A 16045-nucleotide genomic window follows, 5' to 3' on the forward strand; every position below is an offset into this window, starting at 1 on the left:
TTTCTACTTCAGTGGGCACGGTGCAACGAATGAGGCTGGGCTGCAGTGCACTGACCAGGCAAAAAGCACCTTATGGTCCATCCACACTTGCCCCAGAACTCTTTCCCACTCCTTTTGCCCATTGACATCTTAGGATAGTGGCCTGAAGGCTCCAGGTGTTGGATCCCTAGGCATTCCTCAGCCAGGTAACTTGCACCAGATGGGTGGGTGTCCATCCTCTTAAAGCAAAGCAAAGGAGCTCCCTCACATTGTCTGGTGGTCCCTTTCTGCAGAGGCAATGGGGGTGTAGGAGGGAGGGTTCCCCCGCCTCTGGGTGTGCATTTCTCCCTTTCCCTTCCCAAATTGTCGTCCGGTGGGTTTATGTAGAATCGATGTGGACTGGAACTGAATTGCAAACAAGAGAGCACTGAAGAGGGAAGGCAAGGCCTCTCCGCTTGGGAACTGTGTGTATAAGTGTGTACATAAATAAATGTCTACTAAATCTGTGCCTCCGGTTTCCATTGGTGTGGATGCCCCTGGATACATGTGAAAAGCTAGGGGCCCTTTTGCCAGAGGATTTGAAGTCCTGGCTGCTGATGAATGGAATCAGATAGTCGGGGGAGGGGGTGATCACAGAGCCATTTTTTGCAATTGTGATGTTTCATTTGCTTCCATTTATTGCTTAAACTCCACTTTTCCTTCCTAAGGGAAGCCCAGAAACCAGCTCAATTGGTACAAAAACTCAGTGTAATAAATATAGCAAATCTCAAATTATAAAACAAGTCAACAAAGCCACCTTCATGTTAACACAATATGAAATCCGTAAGAATTAATTCAGTAACAGCAAAGCCTTTCTTCTGGCCTTGATGTCCACACCCCATGTCCCCATTTGTATAACAATGGAAGATGTTTCTCTGTGGCACAGTCCCATGCCACTGCTTCTGAATATTCTCCCAGCCTTCTGATCCACACATTATGGACAAGGCAGGTGGCGCCTGATTGGGCCTCTCCCCAGGACACCCTAGAGTGGAGGTGTCTAACCTGTTGCCCTGCAGATGTTGAACTCCCAACTCCCCATCAGCTTCAGGCATCATGTCCAACAGCTCAAGGGTATGGGAATTGCAATTCAGCAACATGTGGAGGGCAACAGGTTCGAGCCCCCCCCCCCCCAGTGCTTCTATATCTGCCCCTAGCCTCTCTAACCTTCCTGCTGCTGTCATAGCTACTATTTGTATGTTGCCTGTTTATGGGCTTTGCACAAAGATTGGCTGGCCAAAGGACACAAGCCTCAGGCAAGCCAAGAAGCTTGTGTGCCTGTAGAAGAGGAGGAAACTCAGCACAGTCTCAGATTCTGGCAGTTCCCCAGATCTGCAAACCCTTGTAAAAGTTTTATTAATTTTAACAGATTTACGTATTGCTTAATCATTATCTAAATATAGATAAAATCAACAGATTTTTAAAACACACCTAATAAAATTGCATGTCTGGCCTAAACAAAAAAGGTTTGAGTAGGCATCAAAAACAACAATGCAGGGGCCTGCCTAAAGCCAGTCAGCATAGCACTGATGCCAAAGACTTGAGTTCTCACGAATGCAGAGCAAACATTTTGTGATGACTGCAAGAGTGCCACCCTGGCAAATCGAAGCCTTCAAGGAGCTGCATTCAGGTTTAGGCTAGGGGTGGAGAACCTTTGGACCTCCCAGAAGTTGCTGAACTTCAACTCCCATCACCCCTGTCATGCATGCTGCGGCTGATGGGAGATGTACTTAAGCAACATTGGGAGAGCACAAGGTTCCCTGTGCCTGGTTTAAGACAGTTCTTCAGGTAAACTGGTCACAAACTGTTCGTAGCTTTACAAAGAGCAACACATTGAATTTGGCATGGCAACAAATTGGTAGTCAGTGCAGATCTTTGAACAGGGGGTGCCATACGCTGCCAGGGTCTTGTTCCTGTCAGCAATCCTGCCACAACAGCATTCTGCACAAAACACAGTTTCTGGACCACTGAGCACAAAGAAAGTCCCACAGAGTTAGCAGCTTCAGGAAGCATCATTCCAAGATATGGGACAGAATCAGCCCCAGTCTGCAATGCTATACAATTCTGGTTTAATAGGGCCTTGGGACACTGGGACAGATGGTATGGCCAGAGGACTTCTGGTGCCTTACTGCCCCACCTGTCTGGTTTGAAAAATACAGTGCATGGGCCCTATTGCCCTTGCCTGATGGTGCTTCCTAAGATGTTATGGCAACCACTGTTGTGGTGCTTTGCTGGAGAGAGTACAGTTCTTTCCTTGCTCAGGGTGGGTAGTTTGAAAGGAGTACAATACAGTGGTACCTTGGGTTAAGTACTTAATTCGTTCCGGAACTTGAAACAGTTCTTAACCTGAAGCACCACTTTAGCTAATGGGGCCTCCCGCTGCTGCCGCTGCGCCACCGCTGCACAATTTCTGTTCTCATCCTGAAGCAAAGTTTTTAACCTGAAGTACTATTTCTGGGTTAGCGGAGTCTGTAACCTGAAGCGTATGTAACCAGAGGTACTACTGTACTTGAAAAGGCGGTAGAGCAGTGTGAGGCTATGTGGCCAACAAGTGGAAAGACTTCTGTTGCTGGGTATAGGCAATATATCCACCCTGGATATATCCACACATTCAGTTATATAATATACACATTCAGTAATAATATAATAGAATAACCTGCTGCCTTCTGTTCAGTGTGAACAAAGACAAGCAATGGAGCAAGTTTGCCTGTTAAACCGGATTTCCCCCCAATGAGTGATTCTGGCCACAGGGTGTCGCTAAAACACTGCTAGTAGCCACAACAAGTTGTTTCCCTACCTGCATTTCATACTTGCATCACTGACACCAGAGTAATGCCACTGCGGGGACTCATAGGGCCTTTAATAATCCGTTGTATGTTAGGAAGGTAGGAAACTGCCTTATACCAGGTCAAACCATTGGCCCATCAAGCTCAGTGTTGTCTGCACTGACTTGCAGTTGCTCTCCACGGTTTTAGGCAGGGAGCATTCCCTGCCCTACTTGAAGATGCTGGGAACTGGACGTGGTTCCTTCTGCATGCAAAGCAAATGCTCTACAGCTGAGCTATGAAAAACAGGAAGAATCTTGGGAAGTTTGATACTGCATCATACGATTGGTCCATCTATCTCATTATTGTCTACAATGAGCAACAGCCACATATAGCTTGATATGAGCAGGAATTCAGCCCATGAACTTATGTTTTAGTGCCATGGGTCAAGCCGTGGAACATGTGGAGTTAGGAAAGGATATACTGCTCCTGAGCTTGTGCAGAATGCATTTCTCTCCCAGTGAGCACCCTTATTTATAGAGTTTGGGATAAGGCTTTCAAAATTGGAATGCATAATTTCCAAACAGGACTGGGTGTTGGCATCTCTGCCTGAAGGATTTATGCCCCAAGGCCTCTGGCACTGGAAACTAGGTCTGAGACCAAGATCTCTTCCAGGTGGCCTGTTTATTGAGCATTCATCCTGATTTGTTTGTGGGGAGTTTAGATGATGTTGCAGCAAAGCAAGCATCCATACTTTTCAGGACATTTCTGTCACTTCCCTTATTACATAAAGTCCACTCCTTTGGGGAAGCAAGCTTGTTTCACAAGCCCTCCCAACTAACTGCACTACCTGCATGTGATGGAATCCTACCCCAAAACAGCAAACGTCTGGAAGTGCCCGAAACCAGTCTGTTGGCTGGGGCTGATCAGAGATGTGGTTCAAAATATCTGGAAGGCAGCAGACTGGAACCAGCTGGATAAAACTCTAGATAAGGTCTGGATGAAACTCAGGGGGGACTCCAGCTCGGCATTGCCACAAAGCCACGTCTGCTGCGCCCACATATTTAAGATTCAAAGGTCAGTAGAGTAGGTGGAAACCCCCCTCTTCCTTCGTTGCAGCCAGACACTGTTCCCCTAGAGCTGTAGTCAACCTTTCCAGAGCCGGCTCCCACTTTTAGGCACCACCTCCCCTTCCTCCTGCTGCTGCTGTGTGTCATCTATGGATGTGGCACTTTATAAAGACTATGAAAACAGATCCCTGCCTGAAGGAGCTTGCAATCCAAAGTTAACATGAGAGAGGAAGGGGTTTGCTTTTTAAATAAGAGCCATTCATCATCATCATTACTCTCATAGGGGCTGCTGCCGCTACTCTCATTGATCACAAATTCTACCTACCCCTGACAAACCCTCCATTTCCTCCTTTTACACTTCACTTAAACACCTCAAATCCCCTCACAATGCCTTCAGGGGGGCCCCCCATATCCCCTCACAGCTCCTCTGTGTTTCTCCATCCCTATTTTAATCAAACCTTGGCTGTTGGTTCAGGCAAACATTTTAAAACCCGCTTTCTTTCTTGCTCCTCTCCACTGCTCCTCTCCCTGACCATGCAAATCCATACAAACTGAATGGGAGGCTGTGTGATGACAGCCTTACATTTTTATGTATATAGGAAGATGTTATTTCTTACATAAAAGCAATAAGCATGAAAAATGTCAGCAGCTCACAGCCGTGACCATAGATATCGCCAGCCATGTAGTTAATCCATTTCCAAAAAGGAGATGTACCTCAGTGGCAGAACACCTGCCTTGCATGCAGAAGGTCCCAGGTTCAATCCCTGGCATCTCCAGGTAGAGCTGGGAGAGACCGACCAAGAGGTCCTGACTGAAACTTTGAAGAACTGTTGCCAGTCAGTGTCAACAGTACTGAGTTAGATGGACCAATTCAGTAGAAGTGCAGCAATAAAACTGCTAGCACATTTGCAAAGCTAAGCAAGATATGGTATGGTTTCCAATTGTATGGGGGACTGGGTGGAGTTGGGTCCCTTTCAGCTCTATGGTTCTGAGATTCTATAATTCCTATGTTCCTAAAAGCTGGAAGGAAAACAGTCATCTTCACATGACATCTAAAAGCACCAGTTGCTGGTGTGCATTGGGCTTGGTGGGGTGGAAGGCAAGGTGGCCAACAGTAGGTGGAGCCACAGCCAATGGTAGGTGGAGTCAACTCATTCTGACAGCCAATGCCACCCCATTGGACTGGTTTGAAGTAACAAGACAGGCAGGTGGAGGTGGGCTGAGGTTGGAGGGGCAGCAGGGTTGGATTAAGACCTTTAGAGAGGACTGAAAAGATGATGGTGCCCCCAATATGTAATTCAAAATAAAAAACTTTAAAAAATAAAATAAAATTGCACTATGTAAAATATTTTTACACACACAGATTCATGTACAGTGGTACCTTGGGTTACAGACGCTTCAAGTTACAGACTCCGCTAACCCAGAAATAGTACCTTGGGTTAAGAACTTTGCTTCAGGATGAGAACAGAAATCGAACAGTGCTGCCACAATGGCAGCAGCGGGAGGTCCCATTAGCTAAAGTGGTGCCTCAGGTTAAGAACAGTTTCAGGTTAAAGACAGACTTCCAGAATGAATTAAGTTCTTAACCAGAGGTATCACTGTATGTATATATAGCTCAGAAGCACATACCAATAATAAAAAACCTTAGATTCATTGCAACACATGACGGGATCTGTTTTTCTCACATTATTTCCATCTATGACAGTGGGACGCCCCTCTGGTTTAGATGGGGATAAGTGAATAAAAAGAGAAACAGAATGCAAGTTCTATTTTTCCATGGTGACTACTTTGATGCTTAAAAAAAAAATCAAATGTCAAGCTGTGGTCCTGAGATATGTAAGAGTCCCAAGAAGCTTAAGGGCAACTTGGAAGACATGAATATTGTCCTGGAGTGAGAAAAGGATGAGGAAAGGCCTTCTAAAAGCTGCCCAGGCATGTTGGTGCAAGCAGAGCTTTTGGATCAGGGCATTGCTACATGAAAGAAGTAATTACTTTTCCTGCCATAACCATCTCTGCCAACTTCTGGAAACCCTTCCCTCCTGTGAAATCCTCCGCGGTAGCAACAAAGCAAGGGAATCTTTAAATAGTCTGGCTTTTAAAAACAATGCTTATTCAAATCCTATTCCTAAATATATGCCAAAAAAAAGCAACCATGAGAGCTTTAAAGATGTGTCAAAACCTGACAGCCATCCTTTTAAAGGGAAGGGCGGTGGGTGGGAGTGGAGGGTAAATTTATCACCATTTTCTGCAAGGCTGTAAATTCCAGGCGTAATTGATTTGCAATTGACCTTTTCGTGAAGCGGCTCCTGTGTAGCTTGATGGCCAAAGACCTGCCGACATCGCAGGGGGAACTCCAGCATAAAGCACCCAAAGCGCCAGTCACATATGACCTTCCCAGCCCCAGTGATGGTGACCCACCACACAAAAAGCAGCGTGAGCTAAATCCGCCCACTGGCAAGTCCAGAACCAGGACTAAGGCAAAGGGTAAATTCACTGCCTCACTGAATTTATTTATATTTATTTAATTGATTTATTGTGGGGATTAAACTCTAGTTCCCATTTACAGAGTTATGCGGAAGACAGCATGAATCATTTGACCCTTTTAGTTCCCTTTTCCCTCCTATAAAAACTATGCAATACGCTCTCTAAAATTTAAATAACATAACTTTTACTTATGCCATAGGAGGCATCTCCTAGAGGCTGGGGGGGTCTTCACCCCTATAATATTTGAGGGGACCGGGAGCCCCCAAAGTTGATGGGCACTGCCACTCAAATGGTGTGTGTGCATCATGTCATGTGATCGATTATGTGGGGCGGGGCTTACCTTAGTGTACTTGCGCTTGCAGATTAAAATATGCATTGCATATAGGTGTTACTTATGTTACTAATACATCTTACATAGATTTTTATCTAAGATAAATACTGTTATGGAATGACTAACTCCGAGGCAGATAGCAACAGAACAGAACAGATCTGCTACCTAGCTGGCGACTTACTGCCAGAAACTTGGAAATCATAGAGAATTGTACTATTTCCTAAACCACACAAAGGTCGTTCTCTGGTGGAATCTTATCACCCAATTTCTCTACTTAATCTTGACTATAAAATCTTTACAACAATAATGGTTAATAAAATGAAAGCATTTATTGGGAAATACATCCACCTGAACCAACCAGGGTTTGTTCCAGGATGCAAAATTGCAGACCCAATTAGAAAATTACTGAACTTAATATACCACAGCAAGCAGACAACTTCAACACTAGCCTGTCTATCATTGCATATATTTAAAGCATTTGATTGTGTAGAACCCAGGTGTTTAATTGAAGTGATAAAGAAAGTTTGTATTTGGCCCAAAATCCACTAGATTATTAGAGAACATTTATGGCACCACATTTGCCAGAATTAGGATAAATAATATAGACTCACAAAAATGTCAAATTGACTGTGGCAAAGCAATGATGCCCACTGTCGCCTTTATTATATGCCATAATCTTGGAACACTTGGCAATTAAATGTAAAGGTAAAGGGACCCCTGACTATTAGGTCCAGTCGTGGCCAACTCTGGGGTTGCAGCGCTCATCTCGCTTTACTGGCCGAGGGAGCCGGCGTACAGTCATGTGACCAGCATGACTAAGCCGTTTCTGGTGAACCAGAGCAGCGCACAGAAACACCATTTACCTTCCTGCCAGAGCGGTACCTATTTATCTACTTGCACTTTGACATGTTTTCGAACTGCTAGGTGGGCAGGAGCTGGAACCGAGCAACAGGAGCTCACCCCATCGCGGGGATTCGAACCGCCAACCTTCTGATCGGCAAGTCCTAGGCTCTGTGGTTTAACCCACAGCGCCACCCACGTCCCTACTTGGCAATTAGACTGCGCCAAATTCTGGCAGGAAAAGGCCTAATCATCAATGGAAATGAATATATTCTGGGACTGTATGCAGATGGCTTTGTTTTATGCACATCAGAGCCAATCAACCCCAGAAAACTATTGAGTCTGGAATTTGAGAAATTCTCCAATATTTCTGGACTTACGAGTAAATTTTCAAAAATCAGATGTAATGTTCTTTCATAACCCCCCCCCCCAGCTTCAAAAAACCTTCTCTAAATCCCAATAGCTAAAAAAAGTTTTGGATACTTAGGTGTTCCGATTACTCACAATTTAAATAAGTTATATCAGACAAATTATGGCAAAGTATGGAAAAAATATGCAGCGCTGGGGGGGGGGGATGAAATTTTCTATCATGGACCAACTGGCCACAACCAAAATGATGATTGTTCCAAAGTTATTACAGTCATACCTTGGTTTTCGAACGCCTTGTGACTCAAACATTTTGGCTCCTGAATGCCGTAAACCCAGAAGTGAGTGTTCCGGTTTGCAAATGTTCTTTGGAACCCGAACGTCCGACATGGCTTCCACAGCTTCTGATTGGCTGCAGGAAGCTCCTGCAGCTAATTGGAAGCCGCACCTTGGTTTTCAAATGTTTTCAGAAATTGAATGGACTTCTGGAACAGATTCCATCCAAGAACCAAGATATGACTATATTTTTATTCCAAACCCTATCAGTGTGGATCCCACCAGCCCATTCTTTGTCCAAGTGGCAAAGAAAAATCAATAAATTCATATTTCAATCAGATAGAACACACATTAAAAAATCCCTGTTGTATCCGCACCCAACTGTTGAAGGATGGGGACTTCCAAACTTAAATAGCTATTATAGTGTGTGTCAGCTGAGCAATATGATAGACCTAATGTCTGGTATTTGCGGTACCAAATTTGAAATTGTACTATGAGGCCGCATGCCTCTGTTGGATTAAAGAATGAATTGTCATAAAAAATATCTACTTGTTAGATCTAGAAGGCTTCAACACCAGATTTGGATGGCATGCATATTTGTGGCACAACAAAGCAAAAGTACATAAAGGATTTTCCAATCATATCATCAGAAGACCACTATAAGAGGTATGGGAAAGAAACAAAAATCTGCTTGAAAGAAACATTCCCTGGTGGTTGTCTCCAATAGATATTTTAACAACCAAAAAAATAAATATGGAAGGTGAAAGATGGACATATGAAGATTTATTAGAAAGAACAGAAAAAGGTTGGAAACTCAAAACATATGAAGAATTAGGAAATAAATTAACGAGTTGGCTACAATTCCATCAAATTAACGCTCTGTGGACAGAAGATAAAAAGATTGGGATGAATGAAAAAAAATCTAGATTTCAGATAGAAATATTGGAAGGAAATTCAAAACTCTTATCAAAAATGTATAACCAATTGTTAAAACGGGATACTAAGGATGAGGAGATAAAGGAAGTTATGGTGAAATGGGCGATAGACCTGGGATATAATTTGGAATATGATAGTTGGATAAAGCTCTGGAATAAAGATATGAAGTTCACAGCCTGTGTTGCACTAAGAGAAAATATGGAAAAAAATGATGTACAGATGGTACATCACTCCTGTAAAATTATAAAAAAATTATAAGACTGGAGACAAAATGTGCTGGAAGTGCAAAAATAAGGAAGGAAGTTTCTACCACGTGGTGGACTTGCGAAAAAATTAAAAAATTATGGGAACTTGTTTATAACGAATTTAAAAAAATGTTTAAATATACCTTTGTTAAAAAACCTGAAAATTTCCTTCTGGGGATGATTGGCAATGAAATTAAGAAAGAGGACCAGACTTTATTCCAGTATGCAACAACAGCTGCTAGAATATTAATAGCACAAAATTGGAAATCAATTAATATCCCAACGGTAAGAGATTGGCAAAGTAAATTATTCGAATACTTAGAATTGGCAAAAATAACACAAAAAATCAGAGATCAGAAAGAAACAAAGTTTATTAAGGAATGGAACAAATTTATTACATATATCGAAGCAGACTTAAAAAAATTTAAAGATCACAGTAGGCTCAATATAACCCTACGACATGCAGATGTTTTAAAGATAAACTGCGGGAAAAATCCTTTGTTATATAACCCAAAACCGAGGTGGAGGGAAGTCAATTACGGTAGTTTTATGATGTCTTTGTCTTTTGTTTGTTGTTGTTGTTTGTGAGGATTTTGTTTTGTGTTAATTTGTGTTTGATTGTTTAACGGAAATTAATAAAGAGAATTCAAAAATAAAAAAATAAAACACCTGTAACACTGGTAACTGCTTTAATCGCTTGCAAAATGCTCTATTGGTGCAAATTACATATTAATTAGCTGTTCTGGAGAGCTAAAGTGTTTTGACACAGTGCTCTTTGTGATTTATCACTGGCAGTTGGTTTTTCCTTTTCTTACCCCTTCCAGCTGGCTGACTAGCTGGCCCAGTGACTCAGAATGGGCACACAGGCAGCTGGCAATGGAATGAAAGAGGGAGCGCACTGCAGCCGGCAGCAAAGGGAGATTGTGGCAGCAGTGCCAAGCAGCTCCGAATCGAATCACTGTGCTCCTTGATGAGGGAAACCATACTGTTACGGCAGTGCAGGTAAAGCCCCTGCAAGGCTGGAAGCAGAGCAACTGTGAGGAGGGAGGGGGCGGGGTTGGATTCTCTGCCACCTAAGGCAAATGGCTTCATCACCCCTCATGAGTAGTCTGCCCCTTTCTAACAGCCTTCATTTACCCTGTTCTACTGACCAGGTGCAACCTGTCCCGTTTTGCCACGCGAGGCAAAATGGAAAGGTGCCGCCTCTCACAGCTGAAGCCTCTCTTGCCAGGGTCATGTGGTGGCAGCGGCTTCCAGTGAGATCTTACAAGATCTCACTGGAAGCTGCCACGGCTTCTCATTTGTATGGCAGGGGTGGGCAGAGTGCCCACAGGGGCGCCACCACGTGGGACTCCAGCACCCAAGGCAGTTGCGCATCCCCTTCGCCATGCTCAGAGCACACTTATACATGGGGTTTTCTAATCTCATTCTGAGTGCAGAGCCAGTGGGCAGGTTAACCTAAAGTAAAAAGCTTTGAGTCATATAGTGAAAAGTGGAGGGTATTCCAGGCTTATGGGCATGGTGATATCACCATAAGAACATAAGAGGAGCCCTGCTGGATCAGGCCAATGGTCCATCTGGTCCAGCATCCTGTTCCCACTGTAGCCAACCAGATGCCTGTGGGAAGCCAGCAAGCAGGACTCAACCACAAGAGCACCCTCCCTTCCTATAAGGTAAAGGTAAAGGTACCCCTGCCCGTACAGGCCAGTCTTGACAGACTCTAGGGTTGTGCGCTCATCTCACTCTAGAGGCCGGGAGCCAGCGCTGTCCGCAGACACTTCCGGCTCACGTGGCCAGCGTGACGAAGCTGCTCTGGCGAACCGGCACCAGAGCAGCACACGGAAACGCCGTTTACCTTCCCGCTATAAAGCGGTACCTATTTATCTACTTGCACTTAAGGGTGCTTTCGAACTGCTAGGTGGGCAGGAGCAGGGACCGAACGACCGGAGCTCGCCCCGCTGCAGGGATTCGAACTGCCGACCATGCGATCGGCAAGTCCTAGGCGCTGAGGTTTTACCCACAGCGCCACCCGTGTCCCCTTCCTATAGTTTCCAGCAATTGGGATTCAGAAGCATTGCTGCCTCCGACTGCGGAGACATCCTGGCTAATAGTCACAATAGCCGTATCCTCTATGAATTTGGTAAATCCTCTTTAGAAGCCAACCAAATTGGTGGTCATCACTGCCTCCTGCAGGAGTTCTATAGCTTAAACAGAAAGACGTTCTGTTATCTGTCCTGAATCTTCCAACTTCATAGGATGTCTCCAAGTTCTAGTGTTATGAGAAAGGGATTAAAAAAAAAAAATTCCCTATCCACTTTCTCCACACCATGTATAATTTTATAAACTTCTGCCCTGTAACCTCTTCTCTATATTCAGGTAGGTAGCTGTTTTGGTCTGGTACAGTTGAAATAAATTTTAAAAAATTAAAAAAATTGTCCAGTGGCACCTTAGAGACCAACTAAATTTGTCCTGGGTATAAGCTTTCGTGTGCATGCAAGAAAAGGTATCGGAAGAAGTGTGCATGCACACAAAAGCTTATACCCAGGACAAACTTAGTTGGTCTCTAAGATGCTACTGGACAATTTTTTTATTTACCTCTTCTCTATATTCACTCACAGCTGAAGAAGGCCTACAGGCATAGCTGTCAACTTTTCCCTTTTTTAAAGGGAAATTCCCTTATTCCGAATAGGATTCCTCGCAAGAAAAGGGAAAAGTTGACAGCTATGCCTGTAGGGATTGTGACTCCTGCTCACCTTTAGAGAGGACTAGACTCAATGTGCATAGTGTGTGTAAGAGAGAGATTTTACTTTACATGCCCCCATTCCATGCCTAGCAAACTTCCAAATGCATAACAGTTTTACTCCCTGAATAAATGTTACAGATGACACAGTTTTGCAAATACCTTTATACCCTGCCTGCTGAATCACCATCTCTCAGCCTATATTTGTAGCCAGAAAAGGACTAGGCTAGAAACTTCCATTAGAGGGGGGAAAGCTCATAATCATATAAAACCGAATTCCCTGCATATGCAGGTGTGCCTGCGGAAAAGCAAGGTCCAACCAGATGAGTTTTTCAGTGATGAATAATTCACTCTGTTTGGATTTGTTGGTCTCTGCAGGCAGACTGAGATGGATATTCTGTGACTGATTTTTTTTTTTACAAAAATAAATCATAGAATTAGCTTTTGAGAGCTGTGGCTTGCCCTCAGAAAAATCTGGAGTGCCCTTTGGCTGAGAGAAAAACAACAGAAGCACACAGGGAGGCTGGCTGGCTCAGTCTGTTGTAAGATTGTGATAACGGAAGGGCTCCCCCTGCTGTAAATTACCGGTAACTTTTAGGAAATAACATTCAATAAATTCAGATTAGAACGGGGGGGGGGGTTGTTGTTGTTTTTAAAAAGGACTCACAACAACAACAGCAAGGATAACAGAGATGTCAGCCATCAGGCACCTGGCTGAAAGAAAAGGGGTGTCTTTGCCTGGCACAAAAAACCCAAACATATTAATGGAGGTGACAATATGCTCTCTTTGGGGAGCACATTCCTCAAAGGACAGGAGCAGGAGGAAGCAACACTGAAAAGGATCAGGTAGCAGATGAAAAACTCTATCTCGCCCCCCCCCCCGCCACCCTGAGACATTGGAGAGCTAATTGGAATAAAGGCAGTTCTGGGCTAGAGGGCCAAAAGTGTCTGACCTGATATACGACAGCTTCCAATGTTCCACAACTGCTCTTTCTTGGGGTAAAGGTTTCTGTTCCAATTAGCACCCAGACGTTTTTGCTCCATGTAAAAACTTTCCATTCCCCCTTTGCCATTTCCCCACAGTCTGCGTCTCCTCTTTCTCACTGTTCTCAATTAGGCTGCATTACTTTTCTGGTGCCCCCAGTGCTGTGCTGGAGCTTCACTGCTGCAGCCGGCTTGCTTTGAAATGCCCCCTTCCCGCATTATTCTGATTTGTGGCTGTTAATTCTGATGCCTTCTTGCAGGTGGTCGTGTGTGTGTGTGTGTGTGTGTGTGCGCGTGCGCACGCACGCGCGCACACACACACACACACACACACTTGTCAAAGAATAATTGGAAAGGTAGATGCTTTAATGCATCCCCTTGCTGGCTGTGTCCCTGTAAGCAACTGAATCCCACACCAAAGTCAGTTTGAAAAATCTTCCTACTCTCCACCTCTGGCTCCATCACTACAGGTTTGACAAGAGTTATTTCATTTCCACTAGTTTCACAGGAGGGATTGCATTGATTATGTATACAGGGCAAGCAAAGGTCTCCAGCACCCCGTGCAGAGCCTTTCAAAGAGGATGTTGAGCGAGGCTGCCGGGGTCACTTAATGGTTGGCAGGGGCACAGTCTGCGGACTGCTGACGAGGTCCTCTGGCCTCTGCTCTCAGTTTTCTCCCTCCATTTCTGCAACCATTTCTAAAGGAGAACGCAAGAGAGCTATAGAATTCACAGCCAGGTGTTTAGCGTGGAACCATCTCACTGAAACACAATTATCCTTTTTCTTTTTCTTTTATGGGCTTCACCTCCATTGCCCATCTTTCATACTACACAGCCAGCAGGTGGAAGCTGGGTAAGTGCTGGGGTCTCCCAAGCAGGGGCATCAGAGAATTCCAGCAAAAATGGAAAAAGGAAGCAGAAATTGCTGCAGTTTGTGGGTTCATCAGGGACAGAAATCAGCCAATATAACTGGTATTTGTTCACCTACAGTGGTACCTCGGGTTAAGTATTTAATTCGTTCCGGAGGTCCGTACTTAACCTGAAACTGTTCTTAACCTGAAGCACCACTTTAACTTATGGGGCCTCCTGCTGCTGCCGTGCCGCCGAAGCACAATTTCTGTTCTCATCCTGAAGCAAAGTTCTTAACCTGAAGCACTATTTCTGGGTTAGCGGAGTCTGTAACCTGAAGCGTATGTAACCTGAAGCGTATATAACCTGAAGTACCACTGTAATTGTTGTTGCCATTTTAAGTCCACAAATGATACATAGTGAAGTTTTTTTTTTAAATAAATAAATAAATAAATAAACACTGTTACACAAATTACATAAAAAGTTATGAAAGTTAACATTAAAAAGCAGGTGGCAAGGTGTATGAAGTAATACTTGGCAGAAGCAGAGTGGAGCAGAAACGGCACTGACCATGACAAATACAGAATGAATTATAGAAATGGAAGGGACCCCAAGAGTCATCTAGTCCACCCCCTGCAATGCCAGAACCACAACTAAAGAATCCCTGACAAATGACCATTCAACCTCCATTGAAAACTTCCAATGGAATGCAACAGACATCTTACACCCCTGGCCCAAGCTGCTCCTTTGCAGGCGCATTTAGCCCCAAAGTAAAAGGATAACCACAGCAAACAGCCCACGGACAAAATATGCATTTCGAAGGACATTGCCCTACAGTTGCAACACTTCACGGCCTAGGACCCTCGTACCTACGGGACCACGGAGAGCCTCAAGGTCCATAAATAGCAACACCCTAGTGGTCCCGGGCCCTAAGGAAGTTAGATTGGCTTCAACCAGAGCCAGGGCCTTTTCAACACTGGCTCCGGCCTGGTGGAACGCTCTGCCTCATGAGACCAGGGCCCTGCAGGATCTGATTTCTTTCCGCAGGGCCTGTAAGACAGAGTTGTTCCGCCTGGCCTTTGGCTTGGAGCCAATTTGATTCCCTCGCCCTCTTTCTTTTTACTTTTTACTTTCTCCTCCTGTGATGAGGCTGCATTTTAATATTTTAATGTTTCAATATTTTAATGTTGTATTTTAATCTTGGTTTTAAGCTGTATTCATTCAACTTGTTTTTATTATTGCTTGTTAGCCGCCCTGAGCCCGGCCTTGGCCGGGGAGGACGGGGTATAAATAAAATTTATTATTATTATTAACACAAATATAAGCAAATGCTGCCAGATGCACAAGCAGCTATTTCCCACCCTTTTGCTAATTAATCATCCACATCCATATATTCAGTTGACTTTATCCAAATTATCAGTTGCTAAGGGTTCTAAAATATTATTCTGCTTCCCAACAGAATTCGTTTCAGTCATGAACCAACAGGATAGCGGGGAGGAGGAAGAGGATCCCAGCAAGGGGCGTAGCCATGACTGGGACACACTGGGGCAAGCTGGGGATGGAGAGGTTGGTGTAGAAAGTACTCACAAGGCAACAGAGGATGGTGAGGAGATGGGCGTCAGTTCACAGGAACCAGAGCAGCAGGACCCATAACAAGAGCCAGAGGGGCCCCTGTCTCCTCAAACACGGCAGGCTCTGAGGTGCAAGGAGCAGAAGGTAAACTCTAGGATGCTGAAGCAGACAAAGGCTCACTTGCTGGCCAGGTGGGGCTTATTAGCTCTGGGAGGAAGTGAGTGATTCCTGAGCTGGAGTAGGCTTGGAACAGGTGAGGGTCATGTGCCTCGTTAAGCCCAGATGCTGCAATCAGCAGGCAAAGTTTAAAGGGAAACAGAGCTGAGGGGCTGGGTCTGCTCAGCTTCTTGGATATTCCAAGACTCTCTTTGACATTGTGTTTGTGTGGGACTGACCTCCAGGTGCTCTGACCCCTGGATCAGCTGCAGAGGCAGGAACCTGGCCTGACTGGACTTTGGACCTGCTGGACTACACACCAGCATCTGCCATGGGATTGGGGACACCAGTGGGACTTGCTGCCAGGTACCCCGTGGTTCAGGACACCTACACCTGGGGGGGATGATGATGATTTAA

Source organism: Podarcis bocagei (assembly GCF_964188305.1).
Source record: "Podarcis bocagei genome assembly, chromosome: 7".
Lineage (NCBI taxonomy): Eukaryota > Metazoa > Chordata > Lepidosauria > Squamata > Lacertidae > Podarcis > Podarcis bocagei.